This window comes from Perca fluviatilis, chromosome 23 (assembly GCF_010015445.1).
Source record: "Perca fluviatilis chromosome 23, GENO_Pfluv_1.0, whole genome shotgun sequence".
Lineage (NCBI taxonomy): Eukaryota > Metazoa > Chordata > Actinopteri > Perciformes > Percidae > Perca > Perca fluviatilis.
Window position 1 is genome coordinate 7020380 of NC_053134.1, and position 10743 is coordinate 7031122.

The following is a 10743-nucleotide window of genomic DNA, read 5'->3' on the forward strand; positions in this document are numbered from 1 at the left end:
ATATATATATATATATAGTTATGTTTATATACAAAACAAAATGACCTATAATAAGGGTGAACAATTAGCAACATAAATAACTAAACCGCGTTTTGATTTCTCCACAGACAATTATCAACCATGTCCGACACTGTGGCTCCGATGCTCTCTGTGTTCCCCAGTCGGGCTCTGGTCGATGAGAATTTCAAGGTGGTGGTGAAGAATCTGCCTCCGGGATGTCCAGTGACACTTCACTCCCTCCACCAGTGTGAGGACAAGCACTACTGGGAGGCCTACGGCCACTACACCAGTAATCACAGAGGAACCGTGTCTGGTGGGTTCTCTTCCTTTTTATCTCCTTAAACACATTTTGAGCTAACATTTAACACAAAGGTGATGAAGTGATGGCATTTTATATCCCATAATATTCAATGCCATAACTCAGAAACAGAAGGGGAGACATTTGGTCGGATACTGAATTGGTGACACTGATAAGACTACATGCAATTTCGTTGTACATGTACAATGACAATAAAGAACATTCATTCTATTCTCTTCTGTTCTATTCTATGTGATACTAATCTTGGGTGCCCACCTTGAAACGCTGCATTATACTGTATATGTCTTCTGTACTGCCGGGTTGAAGATGTGTGTGAAACATCCATGTTTCGCCAAAAAGTGCACTTAAAAGTTGTGGTAGGTGGCCCTTTTATGATGTCATTGGACAACAATTCCATAATAATCTTTCAACAGATTGTAATTCATTTGGTCTAGAAAACCAGACTGCTGCACCTCCTCCTCATTTTAGTTAATCTGACGGGAGATCGGCCAATCACAGGTCATTTCAGAGAGAGAGAGAGAGAGAGAGAGAGAGAGAGAGAGAGAGAGAGAGCGCGTTCCTATTGGCAAGCATGCATTTGAAAATCTCACTGCACGCAATTAGATAACACTACGACCAATCACAACAATACACAGGGTGATGTATCCAGAGCCCCATAGAGCTCAACAGTCCCACCCAGAGCCGGTTTCTGGAAGTAAAAATACAATTTCTCCATTGACAATTGGAGTATAAGCCATAAAATCGTAACGGATTGTATATGCTCATATAGACGCCAAAAGTTCATGGGGCACCGTCCTTGTTTTGAGATAAATGTCTTTTATTCACAATGTCTTGGATAAGTACTTCATTACCCACAATCCTGAACAATCCCACAGTGATGCCTCTGATTGGTGGAACTTATGTAACTTTGGTTTGGTTAAAGCCCGCCCCTAAACCCGCGAAAGTCCGTTAGTCTTTGCTGCTGTACTGTGTAGCCTACTGTAATGTTATTGTCTACTGTACGATCTTTAATAAAAAGATGGGAAAAAAAATCTTTGTTGCGTTTCTACACGGTAGACTTATCAGTGAAATCATGATCTCCTTGGCTGCCATGATGGCTTTTTTCAAGGACGAGAACAAGAGTGTCCATAAAGGTGAAAACCACTTTAAATTGGGTCACGTTATTGAATGTAGTGTGTTCGAGGGTCAGCTTGTGGGTTTCGTAAGGGCCAGCATGAGGGACAAGACCTACAAAGTTGTGGTGAGTTTTGCAGGGAGGTTGGTAACATTAGTTAACATTATCCATTCACTTTAGCCTTCATACTGTATGAGTCACATCAATCATTACACGATTACTACTGAAAGAACTGCTATTAACTGCACATTCACTATATAAGGAGGAAAAAGTGCGTGAGGTGGTCGTCGGACTGGAAGTTGTGCAAGAGGCTCTTTCACGGGTGTGTCTCTGACTATATTATTCGGTGGTGCGCGGTGGATTATGGGATGAGTAGTTCCTTCGCTCGGAAATGAAAATATGTACACAGTCTTGTACCTTTGATTTTGTTTTTGATTTTCTGATCGTTTTTTCACTCAAAATGATATGTTGTATTCTTATGAGTCACGTCGTAGCTGGTTAGCCTAAGGCATGGTCTAAAACTCTTTATATACAGATTTATCCAGACGTCAATGAGAGAAATGAATGGGAAATTTACTTCGGGAACCAAAGGTCTCTCGGAGGAGGGGCGGGACTGTTGAGCTCTATACGCTTAGCTACAAGTGGAGCTAACTGGTAGATTAAACTGTTGTCATCTGTTTAGCTCGCCTCTGGCCCGCCTATATCAGATACTCCGATGTGATTGGTGCAGCACGGCTACAAGGGCATAGTTAATGAGCATCATTACTGAATGCTAGAGTGACTCGCTGAGCAAATTCAAATTGTGCTCTCGCGAGAACTCTGGATTTCCAGGGTATGTCTGAGCATCACTTTACAGCTAATTTATTCTTGTTGAAAATTGTGTGTATTTTGTTTTGTTGACATTTTAATGCTTTTGTAGTTACAGATGATTTGAGTTTCGGGGGAACGTACACAGGAAAGGAAGCCATGGGTTTGTTGTGGAGTATGCGTCCCGTCCCAGGCAGCTGCGAAGGCCTCAGGTAATACATAAAGGGCTGTGAAGCTGCAGACTAGAGCTGGGCAATATCACCTGAAACACAATTGTCTTATTTACCTCTGGAATGATGAATGTTATCAGATAACCCCTGCGCATGATTCTCTGTCCTCACAGTGGATCTCTTATTAATTATTTGTACTTAACCACAAACAGAAAACCCTGGATAACATTTTTGTTATATTCAGTTGTTAACAACCCTCAGAAATGTGAAAAAGGGAAATATGGAAAAACATTTACAGTTTCCTAACGTCTTCAAATATATATATTTTTCTGACCAACAGTTCAAAAGCTCCCAAAAATAGGGATGTGGAGTTGGAAAGAAGTGAACTTACCAGACCTCTGTAGCCCGCTCCTCTTCTCTTCTGCAGGCTCAAGGCTACATTAGCCGCTGCTAGCATAACACACCTGAATCTCTTGTCTCTCTGTCAGGTTGAGGAGGAGGAACGTCTGCAGCCCCCTGCTGGTCAACATCTCCGTCTACAGGGGACATGTAGTGGAGGGCTTCAGGGAGCAGGCTCCTCTGGCCTCGTCGCTCACAGAGAGATGGTACATGGCTCCAGGGGTCCAGAGGATCCAAATCAGAGAGAAGGGAGTGCGAGGGACTCTGTTTCTACCTCCAGGTACACGTGCATTACCTGAAAAACTACTTCCTCATCTTTTCTTCCTTTTGAGACATTTTGTAAATTTTTTGGCATGATTTCTTTTTTTTATGATTAACAATTTCTATTTAAACATGACACACAAAAACATACAGTTTTTGTCATCATCACCCACCCAGACACAAAACAAGAAAAGATGACACGGTAACCACGATATTCAAAACCATAGAACAAAATAATAACAAAATATAATCTAATCCAAATGAACACATAAATGACAACACCAGAAGCCCATCATGCACGTCTCTCCCCAGCACAAAGCTTCTTAGGAGCCCTCCAGAAAGCTCACGTACTTTCCCCATTTTCTAGTAAAGATGTCCAATCTGGCCAACCTCTTAAAATAATCTGTCTGGTAATCATTAAACTAGTCTGGACCCAGCTTCTTATGTGCTTATCCATCCCTCTTAGGATTGATCCATTTCCCAGAACAAATCATCTTGGGCTGAATAGAACCTGGGTCCCTGCAATCCAACATAGGTTATCATGTATCCCAGCCCAAAAGTATTTTGGCATGATTAATGAATGGTATCTTTTAAAGTTATGATCTGTTTGTCCCTGCCTCAGGTCCAGGTCCCTTCCCCGGCATGTTGGATATGTGGGGGGGCGGTGGAGGGCTGGTGGAGTATCGTTCAGCCTTGATGGGGTCTCATGGTTATGCTTCTTTGGCGCTGGAGTATTTGGCCCCCGGCGAGCTGAAGTCAGCAGACTTAGAGTTCAACTATTTTCAAGTTTGTATTGGTTATTAATATTCTATTCATATAAGTGTCAAATGCTAACCTCACATGTATGAATAATGAAGCCATTCTAATCTGATATACTTCTGTGAGGTGCATGTATTTGAAATAAGATATGTAAATTACAAATTACCATATTCAAACCCCTGCTGCTGCTCGTCGACCACGGTGGCACAGAGATTGGTCACTTACTAGTACTCACCAAGCCCCCAGGAAGAGCGCCATGTCTTAAAGCTCCCCATGGCTCAGAAAGACTTTTCACACAGACTTTGCAAGGCGAAAAAAAAACTTCTATATTTCAGCGGCAAATTTTTTTTTAGGGTACATCAACTTACCAGCCCGAACACTTAAAGGGTCCTTGTTTAAAACGTCACGTTTTTAAAATTTTTAACATTTACTAGTAGCTGAATCCAGTGTTATTAAACTTAGCATGATGAACGCGCATAATGGACTCGAGCAGACTGCACTGCGCATGCTCATATGACTGTTCTCCCGAGGTCCTGTAGCTGTAATAATGGATAATGCTAACGCCAATGGTTGTAATTCACCATGTGTTCTATTAATACATCCATGGTATGTATGCTGTAAAGCCTGTAACCTGGATGAGAGATGAAGCCATGGATGTTATTAAGAGAAGCTCTGTTCACGAAACTGCAGGCTAACCTTAGTAGCTAGTACTAGCTAGTAGCTAGCTAGTAACACAACATAATAATTACATCTCCTTGGTTGTCTAGCTAAATACATCCATCGTTTATTTAGCTAAGCATGTAAACGATCAGGAACAACGAAAACCCAATGTTTAACGTTAGTGAATATTTTATAAAATGAAACGGCAAGTTTAAGAGTTCGCCACTTGTAAGAGACACAAGAGAGAAGCTCATGAATGAGCACGTGGCTACGACAACTATATCTCTGCAACAACACTAACAAACTGTTGTTGGTGCGCATGTCCATTGTGACGTCATGGGCGTCAACGCGGAAGATCCAAGGGGTTAAGCATTGACATATATATAATGGACCAATGGATCCTGTTGCTCTGGACGAAGACCAGTGAAGGCTATTAGAAGCACTTTTGCGGTGATCCCTTGCTTTACTGCGCAGCCTCCAACTGACGGAGAAAACGTAAATGTGACGTGAGCAACCTGTCTGAAAGTTGTAAGTCTTCTGGTAGCTGTGCCAAGAGAAATCTCAATCATTCCCAATCTTGCAGAGACGGAGAGTGTAGGTATATGTAAGGAGATAACATAGGCACAAGCTAAACAATGGACAAATAGAGTCTTTAAATGCTTCAGATGTAAAGTTATTTAAAAAAATGGCGGTCAGTGGAATGCTAACAGGAGGTGATGCCATCGGAGGTTCGAGTTCTGAAGCGAAGCTTACCCCCTTGGCCTCTCCCCGGAAGCAAAATTACGAATCACACGATGGTGTGGTCGATTGGTTGGGGTTAGGCATTTGACCTTGAGTGGTTAAGGTTAGGATAGCCGATTGGTCAGCGGATAGGACATGAACAAATCAGGTTACGTTACCTTGCGTAAGCATGGATGCCTAGCCAATAGTAGCGATTGAAGGGCGGGTCTTGGCGTGGCCATAGTGGGGAAAAAAAAACGCTCCCCGGTACGCGTAGCTCCTATGGCGCCATTTTGATGCTACCAAGCCATCACCTCCCGTTAGCATTTCATTGACTGGCATTCATTTTGGCTCCACTTTGACAGCGAATAACTTTACATCTGAAACGTTTAAAGACTCTATTTGTCCATTGTAAATTTCCAAAGAAACATGACAATGTATAAAAGGCTCCATTACCTTGTACCTCACGTTATGCAGACGTTTTTGTAAAAATAGGTTAACGATTGTGTCATAACCACTCAACTTACTGTCGTATAGTAGAGGAATTACTGTATAGTACAGGAGAAGCTCGCAGGCATTACGACTTACATTCGCTGTTTAATTTTAATTACTAATGTTAACTAGCATTTTAGTTAGCAATAATTAGCCTGTGTCCATGTTATCTCCTTACATATACCTACGCTCTCCGTCTCTGCAAGATTGGGAATGATTGAGATTTCTCTTGGCACAGCTACCAGAAGACTTCCAACTTTCAGACAGGTTGCTCACGTCACATTTACGTTTTCTCTCTCAGTTGGAGGCTGCGCAGCAACGCTCAGCGCTCACCGGAAAAGTGCTTCTAATATCCTTCACTGGTCTCCGTCCAGAGCAACGGGATCTGTTGGTCCATTATATATATACTGTCTATGGTTACATGCCTTAGCCAGCACTCTCATGTTAGGGACCCCACCATTCTCAATGACCTGCCTGTACTCCTCTATTGTTCCTTTCATCCTGTCCTGCTTCCACTGATTTACACACACACACACACACACACACACACACACACACACACACACACACACACACACACACACACACACACACACACACACACACACACACACACACACACACACACCCTCTTGCTGAGGGAAGTAACTGGTAGAACTGCCTTAAAAAGATAAATATTTTCTTAATTTCCTCTCATCTACTTCTGCACAGACAGCGTTTAATATCGTGAAATACCATCCTCAAGTGATGCCGGACAGAGTTGGAATTTTTGGTCTTTCCGTCGGCGCCGTTTTGACCATTCTGTTGGCAGCGGAGAGCAGCGTTATCAAGGTGAGTGACACATGCAAGATATCTTGTTCCTTTTTATTTATCCTTGAATATGTGGCTGTTAAACCATGTGGCACATCAGGCAGGTTTAAATATTGAAAATCTGCAGAAATCTGGGCCCTGATAGCACACATATAAATGTCAAGTGTCTCAGGGTGTATCGTTGTGTTTTGTTCCAGCCTTCCTGTTGTGTTTGTATCAGCGGCAGCCACCTTTTTCGGGGGGTGACCATCAAAGAAGCATTGAACATGTAAGTATTCTTCTATTCTGTCAGTAACATAAATACAGTACACAAAGTGTCACAGTTGGCCTAGTCTCACTTTGCCAGACCAGCCACACTCTGCGGAGAGGAGGAGGGTCTGGCTAGTCCACACAGCATTCCAGGATAGGAGAAAAACGTCCTCTTGGTTATTGGCATTTCTTTAAACCAATCACAATCGTCATGGGCGGCGCTATGCTCCGCACGGAGCCGCTGTAAAATAGTTGTGCGAGAGAATACTCAGATTGGACAGATAGTCTAGCTAGCTGTCTCAATTTACCCTGCAGAGCTCTGAGGAGCAGTTAACCATAGTCCTCATAAAGGCACCAGAGTTTAAAATTCAAACACAAAGAAAGTGGAAGGTACCGGACATCCGGCCGAAAATACCAGCAAAATTTCCTGTGACATCGGAGTAATCCCGGATGTGGAACGTCAAGGATATAGACTACAGTTGGACTAATGGGAAGAATTTTCCCCTTGGGGATCAATAAAGTATCTATCTATCTATCTATCTATCTATCTATCTATCTATCTACTTATGATGGCAGGAAATCTCCCAAGATACGCCTGGATGAGAACTATGAGATATGGCGAGATATGGGTCTACCGATTCCTGATGATCCCACACACAAAATAGATGTAAGTACACGTTGCACTCATAACACACAAGGATTACACTGTATTGATTTGCCTAAACAGATATCAACCTTTCGTTGATCACACAGCACAGAACAGTTTCATAGTTGACTTATTGACATTGGACGATAATATCTGACATGGCACCCTATTTCCGCAGCTATCTTATCTATTTCTTGTTTTTATTCCAATGCAGCAAGACGTGACAGACGGTGATATTGCACAGGTTGATATTATTGTTCTGTGTCCGATGTTTTAGCTGTCTGTCCTGCAGAAGTAGGATGATTTTTACAGTTAGGGTTAACCTTAACTAAAACAGTACTAAAAAAGTACCTTTTGGCTAGTACCAGGGACTTTTTTTCATAATGGAAAAACCAAAAAAGGTGAGTAGACTAGAGTAGAGGCGAGTCGAGCACGTACCATGTAATGGAAAACGCCATTATTGTCTAGTGTGGTACATAAACTCCTTGACAGTGTCCACCATCTGTGTCCACAGCAGGACTGTTATTAATCACCACTCCCTTCGATCTGTATAACCCACACGGGCGTCAGTTTGGTGTGAAATGTGCTGGGGTCAGAGATGCAAATTTGGAAGTACATTTCCAGAATTGCTGGGTACAATGACGCATACATTTTTTTTTTTCTCTTTCGCGCAGGTCATGTTTGAAATACGCTGTCCTGTAGCTTACTAATGAATAAAAACGTGGTTTAATGTATGTAAACAATGATCAATGATTACCAAATTTCTCTCTCATATTGCTCCTCATCATAACCACTGAAAACTGTCAAAAAAAATCGAACCCAAAGTCCAATTATTATGGACGTTATCTGACATCTGACGTGTTTCTGCTTCACATTTTCAGCAGGGCAGTGGAGCGGCTGTGGGTTGACTCCCAATGGTTCTCATAGGCTTTATAAGTCATAACGTGAAAAAGCTTAACGTGGTCCAATGTACCTAAACAACGATCAATCATCACCACATTTCTGGTTAGATTTTTTGACAGTTTTCAGTGGTTATGAGGAGCAATATGAGAGAGCAATTTGGTAATCATTGATCATTGTTTAGGTACAAGCTTTTTCCTCGCCATAGGCGCCAATGAAGAAGAAAATGTTAATGTGATAATTTATAATTGTTGGATTTCGGTTTAGTTCTTTTGACAGGCTTAAGTGCAGCCAGCGCAGCAGCAGAGCGGCTGTCTGTGCCTGCCCTGTGGGGATAGAAATTGTTGTGGATTTTTTGGCATCTGTCGCTCAAGAATTATATGTGTTATGGAATTTTTTTTTTTAACTAAATTGAGCTTGAGGTTTTCAAAAAAAGTAGTGGGTACAAAATGACTCATGACGAAATCTGGTAGGTACGCATACCTACCGTCCCCACCGAAATCGACGCCTATGATATTCCACTTCTCCCAGCCTTTTTGTTCTTTGCGTTTGTGCAATTAAAATAGGGCCCTTGACTCATATTGGTTTATTCTACAAGCCCACATTAAAGTCGTTCTTTCTGGTCATTTCTTTCAAGGTGGGGAGAATACACTGTCCAATTATGTTGGTGAACGGCCATGATGATCAGAGCTGGCCCACAGTGGAGTCTGCTGACGATGTGAGTTAAGCCACCATCAAAGAACTGAAAAATAGAGGCTCAAATCTACTAACTCAGTTATGTTTGTATTGTACTAAAAATCGGGCTTGGGGGTTTCACACCTACTGTAACACCACAGAAGTGAATTCAGTTTGACCTTTGACCCTCAGATGGCCCAGATGATGCGTGCAGCAGGGAACCTGCACCTGCTGACCAGACTTCACTACCCTGATGCTGGACATCTGATTGAGCCGCCATACACACCTCACTTCAGAGCTACTAAGTTTGTAAAGGACACAAAAGAGAAAGGTGAGTTCTGCAGGGTCAAAAGACAAAAGAAAACACCACATAAAATATTAAATTGTTAGCTGTTCACACAAGACAGTAACGTGAGCTATGTTAAACGTCATTTGCTCTTACCAGTGTATCGCCATGTGTACTTCGTCCACAGCAATCCCACTAATTGGTCCCATATCGTTCCAGTTAGATAGTAAACATATTCTTTGTAAATCTTTACAATCACTCACCGAAAGAACCAAGCAGGCCTGCCTTGTGTGCACGATCCAAATATCTTTAAAACTTGCCATTTTCAGCGAATAGCTTACTAGCTCGAAGCTTGTTGTTGTTGTTTCCCAAAGCGAACACAGTTTGAGAACAACAACACACAGAGAGTGGAAGCGGAGGAGCTTGACCGCTAATAAAATTTGAGATTTTTAATAAAAATCAATAACTATATATGGGCAGATTGTGTTGTTTTGAAAATTACAAAAGCCAACATTTGGGGTTTTACAATTGCAAGCTGATTATTAGATATCTACTGGAGAGCTTGTTTTTAATGCACTTTAGTTTGGCTATCAAGTGGTACCGTACAAGTGCTAAATGTAAAAACAGGCAGAGCATCTATTATGAAGAAAAACTGCAGTCATTGCTTGCAGGTGGCACACATGTTTAACAGTGTTTGCCCAAGACATACAGTAACATTATATCTGAAAGGAATACTATTTAGAATACCCTGATGTACTTGATTCTGCCTTACATATGCATTCAAATCCTCCTCTTCTCTCAAACACAACATTGTGTTCTCAGTGATATTGCTGTGGGGAGGACAGACCAAACCCCATTCAGATGCTCAGGAAGACTCCTGGAAGAAGATCTTGGCTTTTCTGGAGCAGAATCTGTACTCCAGCCCAACTCTCAAAGCCAAGATGTGAATGACTACACAAGCACAGATCGCCAACGTATCACTGCTGGAACACAGAGTGTTGTGTGACTGGGCCATGTTAGTACATTAACACTACTGTTCATTGGTTCCTCACTGTGTTGACCACGTGCCTTTCTTCTGATAGCTGAGGTTGTTCGTTTTGTTCAAATAGTGCCTCTTCCTTCTGAGCAATACATTTTAGTTTAATTATCTGCAAGCCTCAACATTCAACAGTAATATAAATGTAAGTTATTGTATATTTGGAGAACAATTTTTATTATATACTGTATTAAGAATATTATTAAAGTGTTCATATTATGCTCATTTTCAGGTTCATAATTGTATTTAAATTCTACGTATGTTTAATGCTCAAAAATCTTTGTGTCATTTTTTTTATTCTGTTCTTAGTTGCGAACAATATTGATTGATCTTAATCCAACTAATTTATTCCAAATTGCTCTCTTTCTTTCTTTGTTACTAAGACGTTTACAACTTCACCTTCAACTTTACTACTATTTAGAACGCACATCAGCTGAGGA

The 10743-nt window shown here is 41.5% G+C and overlaps 1 pseudogene; it reads left to right on the plus strand.

Moving 5' to 3' along the window:
* The first annotated feature begins 113 nt into the window (after positions 1-113).
* Positions 114-10423, plus strand: LOC120553271 (annotated as a pseudogene).
* The last annotated feature ends 320 nt before the right edge of the window (positions 10424-10743 follow it).